At 32.9% G+C, this 7940-nt stretch overlaps 1 long non-coding RNA gene across 1 annotated transcript; it reads left to right on the top strand.

Moving 5' to 3' along the window:
- Positions 1-406: 406 nt before the first annotated feature.
- On the top strand, positions 407-6515 carry LOC140681867 (uncharacterized). The gene is made up of 3 exons (XR_012053059.1): positions 407-786; positions 2120-2240; positions 4166-6515. It is a non-coding gene; the product is annotated as an uncharacterized lncRNA (long non-coding RNA).
- The last annotated feature ends 1425 nt before the right edge of the window (positions 6516-7940 follow it).

Below are 7940 nucleotides of genomic sequence, written 5' to 3'. Positions count from 1 at the left end.
GAGGGCATAAAGAGAAGCCAAAAAAGAAAATAATATAAGCAACCTGGAATTAAAGAGAAAAAAGTCTATCTGTAGCATTGTAGCATAATACTGTAGAGTTGTAAGAGTGAGATAGAGAGGTGCAATATATTTTACTGGAAGACAAACGTGTGGCCTTAACACATTGCAAAGGTGATACAAAGGAGAAATAAATTGTATTCCAGATGATCATATTCACACTGCTAGCCTGAGAGTAGAAATTCAAGGATATGTGATGGAGCAGACGATCTTTTCTTTTATCCAGAAAGGACAAAAGCAAAGCGTATGACAGTTCTTACTAAATCTGATCCTATAATACAATTGTTAGTCTCTGATATCTATTCATCAAGAGTGATGACAAAAATATCTATATGGCAAAAGAGCAATGTAAGATGTATAAACATACAGATATTTCCCCAAGGAATAAGGTTAGATAATGAATCAAGGAAAGTGCATTTTCGATATATGCCTATTTTCAAACTTGGTTGTAATTTGTCCTAAGGCTGCGTTCCAAAGCAGATGGAATTTGAGACTAAAACATCTTTGTTATAATCTTAGGTTAGATGCTGCAGCTATTTTTTTATCACAACTTGCATGCTTGTTCTACATTCTGTACTTCTTGTGTTTGCTCTGTATGTTGCAACAGCTAAAGCTCAAAATATGACTCTGCTTCATGCATAGGTTTGAGCCAGAATGGGTTTTTCTTCCTAAGAAAAGCTAAGCTTGTCTCTGCTGGAAATTGCACTTTACATGTTGGATAGTTCACAGGTAAAGAATTACAAATTGCACCCTCTTATTCTTGTTTTATGCAGATTCCATATGGGACATGCATGGATTGTTATTCATGTAGTTTCACTGGAAAATTACTTGGAATGGGGCAAGAGTAATTTGTGATCTTTTAAATTAGAAATGGGAATACATTTTTATGAATTATTAGCACAGTTTTTTATTTGTAGATTGAAATTTTTGGTGATGCCACCTGCATTCCTTGGTGGAGGTCATGATGCAGGACAAGATCTACTATTGATCTTTGTAGAGTTGTATTTTTACCCTTCAAATTGGCTTCCATTTAATGTGAATTCTTATGAAAGCTAACAAAGAGAAAGAGAATTACATTTCCTGACAGAAAAATAGATTTTGGGAATAGGCAACCTATGACAGGACAGAGAAAATTTATCAGAAAGGAATTTGGAGAATGAAGACAAATAATTTTGGAAACAAGACCCTTAAATGGAAAACTGACAGGATCAAAGATGAGAAAGGGGGAATTTTGAGAAATTCATGAACTAGGGGCATTTTAGGTGAAGGAGTACTCACTTAAAACAATTGAAAAGTTAGGGTGGTAAAAAAAGTGAAAGAATCTGAGAAGAAAAAGTAGAAAACTAGAGAATGGAAATTTCAGGCTAAATTAATCCAGTTTCTGCAATATTTTGTTCCCTCAAGGATTTAATATTTGGATACATTCTTTGTCTTTTGCAATATTTATATTTAGTCATCTTTGCATATGAAGATAATGGAAGGCATTCACAAGAAAATTTTAAACTTTTTGAAAAATTCCAGAAGTTATTTTCTTTTAGAACAGAATGGCTCTCTTAACTCTGTTTCAAATTAACTAGCTTCCCATGGAAAGCTATTTAGTGCTATAAAAGTAACTTTAATCAAGTGTATAGATTCATTAAGGATAATAAATATGTGACCCTCCAATCTGTGTGCAGTTAGCTGTGGTGGTACTATCTCCTCATTACTATCTTGAATTTATTGTCCATTAAATAGTTTGTTGTCTAGTTTTCTATCAAAACAAATATGAAGACACATATCTAGCACATAAAAATATAACTCAGAATACTAAAATTGAGACTTGTTGAGATATAATGAAGCAAAAATATATTGTTAAAAAAAAATCACTTTCTTTTCTTCTGATTTACTCATCCATTTCCAATATCAACATTTTCTTCTTAATTTTATTTATTTAACTTTAAAACTTTTCTGTAGAAAGTAGAATGGTTTCTTAACATTCCCTTAAGAGCAATAAAATTTAAAATGTGGCAGCAATAACAAATTCAAATGCTTTTTAAAAGGGAAATTTTAATTTTTTTCCTAGGTTACGGGTTATTGCAAGCTATCTGATTCCACAGTAGACATGACCACATTATCTGTTTTGAATATAACCCTGATCCTTCAGAGAAGCTAAAATTTCTTTAAACATGGAAATCAATAAAGAGGTAATGACACTTTCATTGGAGAAAAGTATACAGATATATATTTCAAAGTGAATGTTGTTCACTTTACTTATAATTCCTATGTTGTTTATTGTAGTTTGTTGGTTTTTGTTGGTTTTTATTATGTTGTTATATTTTTAGGAGGATGGTAGTAGCATTTTTCCTACACAGAGCTCTAAAAGGCTTAATTTGCCTTCTAGAACTTTGGTATACATAGACAAACCTTTAATCTCGGTTCTGGATTTAGAAAAAAAGAAATAAAATTATTTTTAAAAGTTTCACTTCGACAGTTAATTATTTATTTACTGAAGAAGTACTGGGCTTTTTCTCTCTTTAGGATAATTCCCAACTTGTTTCTTCAAAGTCACTCATAAAAGAGTGTTTCAGCTGGTCTGGGTCAGTCCTTAGTCACAGAATGTTTATCTTCAGAATAACTAGTGTGTCCCTTCCTCACCTTCAAAGAATACCACAGGTTTTGGGAAAGTTGCTTCTTTCATACTCCTTTGGCAGGAAACCTTTGTTTCTTGGAAGCTGTCATGCCTCTGTTGCTCTTTGTAGCAACCACAAAGTCAGAGGCGGAAAATTATTTCTATTTCAGTGCTGAAGTTTAAATTTTTTTCTTTAAAATGCATGATTTTTATAGTAATTAAAAAGCCTGTTACTATGAATAGCTGCTGATTTATAATGTTATAAGACAGTCTGCTTTGTAGGGTTCGCTGCATCCTAATCTAGACATTCTGCAGTGTTTCTGTTGTGCCCTAGCTCTCCTTTTGTTCCTAAACTATTTATTTTAATTGACCTAATTAAAGAATGGCTGTCTACATATAATTCTAAATAAAACAGCTTGAGCTGCAAAGTTCAGATTATATCAGAATTTAGAAGTTTCAGAAGTAATGTGAACTTTCTGCAACATTTAACCCCCTTTGACATAAGTTGTTTTATTTATTTTAGCAAAAGTTTATTACTAATGTCATCAAAGCAGAGTGCAAGATCGCCTCAGAGTTACTTCTAACTCAGTTTATATCAGTTCAGGAGATCAAGGGCACAAATCTTTGCATGTTCAGGCAGCTGATATATATGGTTTTTAATTAATCATTACTCTCTCACAGAGTTAAATATGGCTCTGTTTCAATGAGCTAGAATAAAACTTTCTTTAGGGCTAGGGCCAGGAAAGTTTGCTACAGTCTGTTCTTTAGGGACCCTCCTGAAGGGTACTGAACTCATTGGTAATGAAAATAGGACATTAAAGGAACGGTACTTTTTAAAAGGTGCTCTCTGGAGATGTGTTAATCTCTGGCTAAAGCGGTCACGCAGTTTCTGAGTGAGATCATTCACAGAACTGTGCTTTCTTCCCAGGTCCATACATGAGAGAAAACTGATGACAATGCATCCATAGTATTTTTCTATACAGCTTTCAGATGTTTGACATAGGCAAAATTTAAGAATCTTATGTCTATTTAGCTAACTGTGTACCAGTGGATTTTTATGGTCTAAAGATTTAAACTCCTATTTCCAGACTAGTTGTAGAGGAAGTAGTCGTGTTATCACCTGGTAATTAAATTTTTTTATCTCTGACAAGGTACAGTTATTCTTCAGAATAAAGTAACCAACACCTTTACAGAGGGTGTCATGCCTGCTGAGAGAAACAGAGGGTTTTTTTTTTTGGAAAGGTGTAAGAGAGAGACAGTAAAAGAGGAGGACAGGACCTCAGACAAATTACAAGTGTTAAAGTCTCACAGAGAGATGGAAAGAAGTGTACAAGCATTGCCTATGTAGAACAGAAATTCTGGTTCATTAGTTTATAGGAAAAATAAAATGGATCAAACTGAAGACAGTGTATATTTAAGCTATTCTATATTTTTTTATTTGTATCCTTAATTGTCATATCTTTTGCCTTCTTTTTTTTTTTTTTTTTTTTTTTTTAATAGTACTTGAAATATTTTGGAAGACACTGGAATTTTATAAAGGTGGTTCCATAAAGTTTCTCAACCTTCATTGTGTTCTGAGTGAGTACAGCTGTGTGCAATTCCCTAAACTTCAGGATGAAACTGAGTCCACTTATTTTAATTTTGCTGCCCATTAACTTCAGGCTGAAGACAGGAATTCTAACCTGAAAACAGCATGCATCTCAAATTGGCACAGAAGTATGTTTTTTAAATTATGGCTGGTTTAAGAAACCTCTGAACTGTCATGTACCATCTGAATTAATGAGGTCATACAGGTCTAAGATCTCAAAAAAGGCCCATCTAGATTAGAATTGATTAATCCTGTATTGGGCTGCAGAGTATTATTAGAGTGACAATAGATGTAGGTTTTGTGTAAGCATAATTTCATAAAGATCATCAGCTGTATTCTTTAATTAGTGATGTTCACCTGTAACTTGATTGTAGTGAAAATTTCTCCAAAACCATTAACACACATTTGCTAAGAAGTAATTTTGTGAAGAAAAATAATTGTCAAAGAAATTATTTATAAGTAAGAAAATGTGCTCATAAAAGTTCAATGTGGAACACAAATCCCTTCAAATACCTGAGTTTCTGACAGAATTTCTATTTCTATATCATGCATGAATTTCCACCTTCCTATTGAAATCATTACTTTTTCCCTTTTATTAATAAAATTAACTGTAAAATCAAGCAGTGACTAAAAGATAATGTAACTAGCATATAGACATACCTAAAAGCAAAACTGCAAGTTTGAGCTCCATTTAGCATCGAAGAACTCAAAAATATTCTGATTTAAATTTGACAGCTGCTGTTTCTGTAATCAGTTAATATAAAGCCTGTGATCCGAATACTAATAAGATTTGTTTCCTTTTAACATAAACACTGAATGCTAAGCCCAATGGAGTGCTGAAGACAATGGAATTTTTAATAATAAATGTGGAAAAAGAATAAAAACAAGGAATCTTTGTGGTTTGTTTATCTCCTGGTCTATAATTCTATTGAAATAATTTCATAGGATAAATTGATGGCTTGCTAAAACACCATCTAAATGTTTGTCAACTGTTTGCATGATGTTACTGGTATTATTTAAAAAACCAATTCTCTAGAAGAACAAGGGGCATATTTTGTTAACAGACCTTTTTATTTTTTGCACTGTGGTTTTGAATCCTAATGTATAATCAATTGAATATCACAAAACCTGTTAGGTATATAGCCTTTAATTTTCTACCCTTCAATATTAAGTGGTCAAAATAAGTGGTTGTTTCAGTGTGATTATCATGATCATAATGAGGCCTGACACTTGTGACACTTCAGACATGCAACCACCAGCAGGTCTATCACAGCAAAGGAGCTCCGAGTGCAACACATTGTAGTGGTGGGGAGAGTTGTAAGCTCATGGCTTTGCACAGCAGATGTGGCCACACATCTTTGCACCCCTAAACACACATGCTCAACCAAATTCACATACCAGACAATGGCACAAATAACCCATCACTGACACTTAAACAAAGACTTCATCTCTAAAGAGACAAAACTGCATGCTGAATGTGTTGCCACTAGTAAATTTTCCAAATGGAAAACAATGTTTATTTTATTAATGAAAAATAAATTGAAGCACTGATGACAAATGCATTAGTACTTTTTTTTAACATTTTATGAATGTGTATTCTATTTATTTATAATACTTACCTTCATATCATCATGCAAATGATTTTGTTAATTAGTTGTATATGCTTCCCACAACAAATGCAAGGAAGCTAGGGGAAAGGAAGCTAGAGGACTACACTAAGAGAGACAAAATTCATCAATCAAGTAAAATATGATTTTGCAGTCTTCAGTGTATAAATAGCATTTTTTTCCTTTAATATTTATTTAGACAAAAAAAAATGTTTGTAGTAGAGTCTTTAAAGGCAACTTTACCTATGTAATTGAAAATTTTATTTTTAAAGGAGGAAAAGAAAGCCCAGTTTTCTATTCAACTTAACAGCAACAGAGCATTAAAAAGTGAAGCTAGATATGTGCAATATTTACCATAAGGGAGCAAACTGGGCACTAATGGGCTCTGGAGGCTTATTTGGAAACAGCTACACTTATCATTAATCAGGAAAGTGAAATAGCAGCCCTGGTGTGCTTTGGGTCAGTCACAAATGTAGACTTCAGAGAGCTATAAATCTCCAGCATTACTTCAGCTGCCGAATCTCAGAATTCCCTTCTAGCATTTTCCTATAATTTAAAGATTATGTAAGGTGTATAGTGAGAGTGTTAGATGAAAATATTAATTTAGAGATAAATCCTCTAAATGCTCTAAAGCAGCAGCTTCTGCTGAGCAGTATCATCTTCTGGTACACTTCAAATAGGAATTGCTGCTAGTTTTGTCAACAGTAGGAGGTCATGGATGACTGCCAAACAAAATAAGGACGTTTTCAATAAAATGCTTTCAGTTTTAGGTAGTCACAGAATATCATCCTGTGCCATTTTATTAGTGATATTTATGCTTTGATATATTGTTTCATACTGACAATTCCTTGACAGATATCATAATTGTGAAATGAGCTGGAGTAAAGAGCAATTAATCACAGTTAACTCCTTCTGGCATATCCAAAAAAGATATTTCGTTGTCAATTCTGAATGTTTTGAAGGTATTATCCAGGCTCACAGATTTTGTATCCCACTGTGAGGCTGCTGGTCTTCAAAATCTGATATTTACATGTTAAAATCCAAAGCATTTAGGAAAAGTGGCAACATTTCTTAGCAAATTAACATTTTAATTACTGTGAAATGGAAAAGGGGGTTATATTGATTAAACTTCATCAGCATAAACTATAGGAACAGACCTTTCAGCTTTTAATAATTGAACCTTATAGTTAGGTATGGAGTTTTTTTAGTTTCTGCCTTGTTGGTAGAATTTTTGTAAAATTCTAACTAATTCTAGGACAGGGAGGAAAGAATAAAGTTAAAATTTCAGGGGTTTGTTTTTGCAAGGTAATGTGAAATCAGTGCAAAGTGGCATGTGATAACATGAGCTCAACCTACAAAACTCCCAAGTCCTGTATTCTAATTTAAACACCAATTTTGCAGCCTATGGATTATGCAATAGTTCTACAGATCATCAATATGCAGCACACATAAGCTACATAAGCAATATTAGCTGACCAGGTGAGTGTGTATTTCATAAGTTCCTTAATATGAAGTTGATGATGAAACTTCATTAATTCTGATGATGAAATATATTAGGCATGAAAAGTTGTCTCTTATTACCTGGAAAATGAACATAGCCCGTTACATGCAAAAGGGTCACAACTCTTTTATCTGAAGTACTCAGCTAATACAGCTAATACTTTTGATTTCATATCACAGTGGACTTTGAGATATATGTATTAACAAATGTTATATATGTTTGTGCGTAAACTGTTTAGGATCTCTTTGATCATTCTGCAATCTCAATCAAGTTCAAAAAATGATCCTCTCACCTTTGTGAAAATTGGACAAATGCTTAAATATGTTTCATTAATAGCTAACTAGCTAGATATATAGAGAGATATAGAAATTTTAACTTTAGAGATATATGAAGAATGCTTTCTAACAGTTGTCCAGTTATATTTGCCATGGCAGTATGACATTTCAGTATATGGAAGCTTGATTTACAATTTCAGTTTTCTGTTCTTTTTTAACTGTTGTCTAAGAAATTGATCTAAGGATGTACAAATATACTGCATCATATAGAAGATTATTTTTCCCGTTCTTAGTCCATTGTAAA

This window comes from Taeniopygia guttata, chromosome Z, assembly GCF_048771995.1.
Source record: "Taeniopygia guttata chromosome Z, bTaeGut7.mat, whole genome shotgun sequence".
Lineage (NCBI taxonomy): Eukaryota > Metazoa > Chordata > Aves > Passeriformes > Estrildidae > Taeniopygia > Taeniopygia guttata.
Note: the sequence above shows the minus strand (reverse complement) of the source record. Positions and strands in the feature narration are given on the sequence as shown.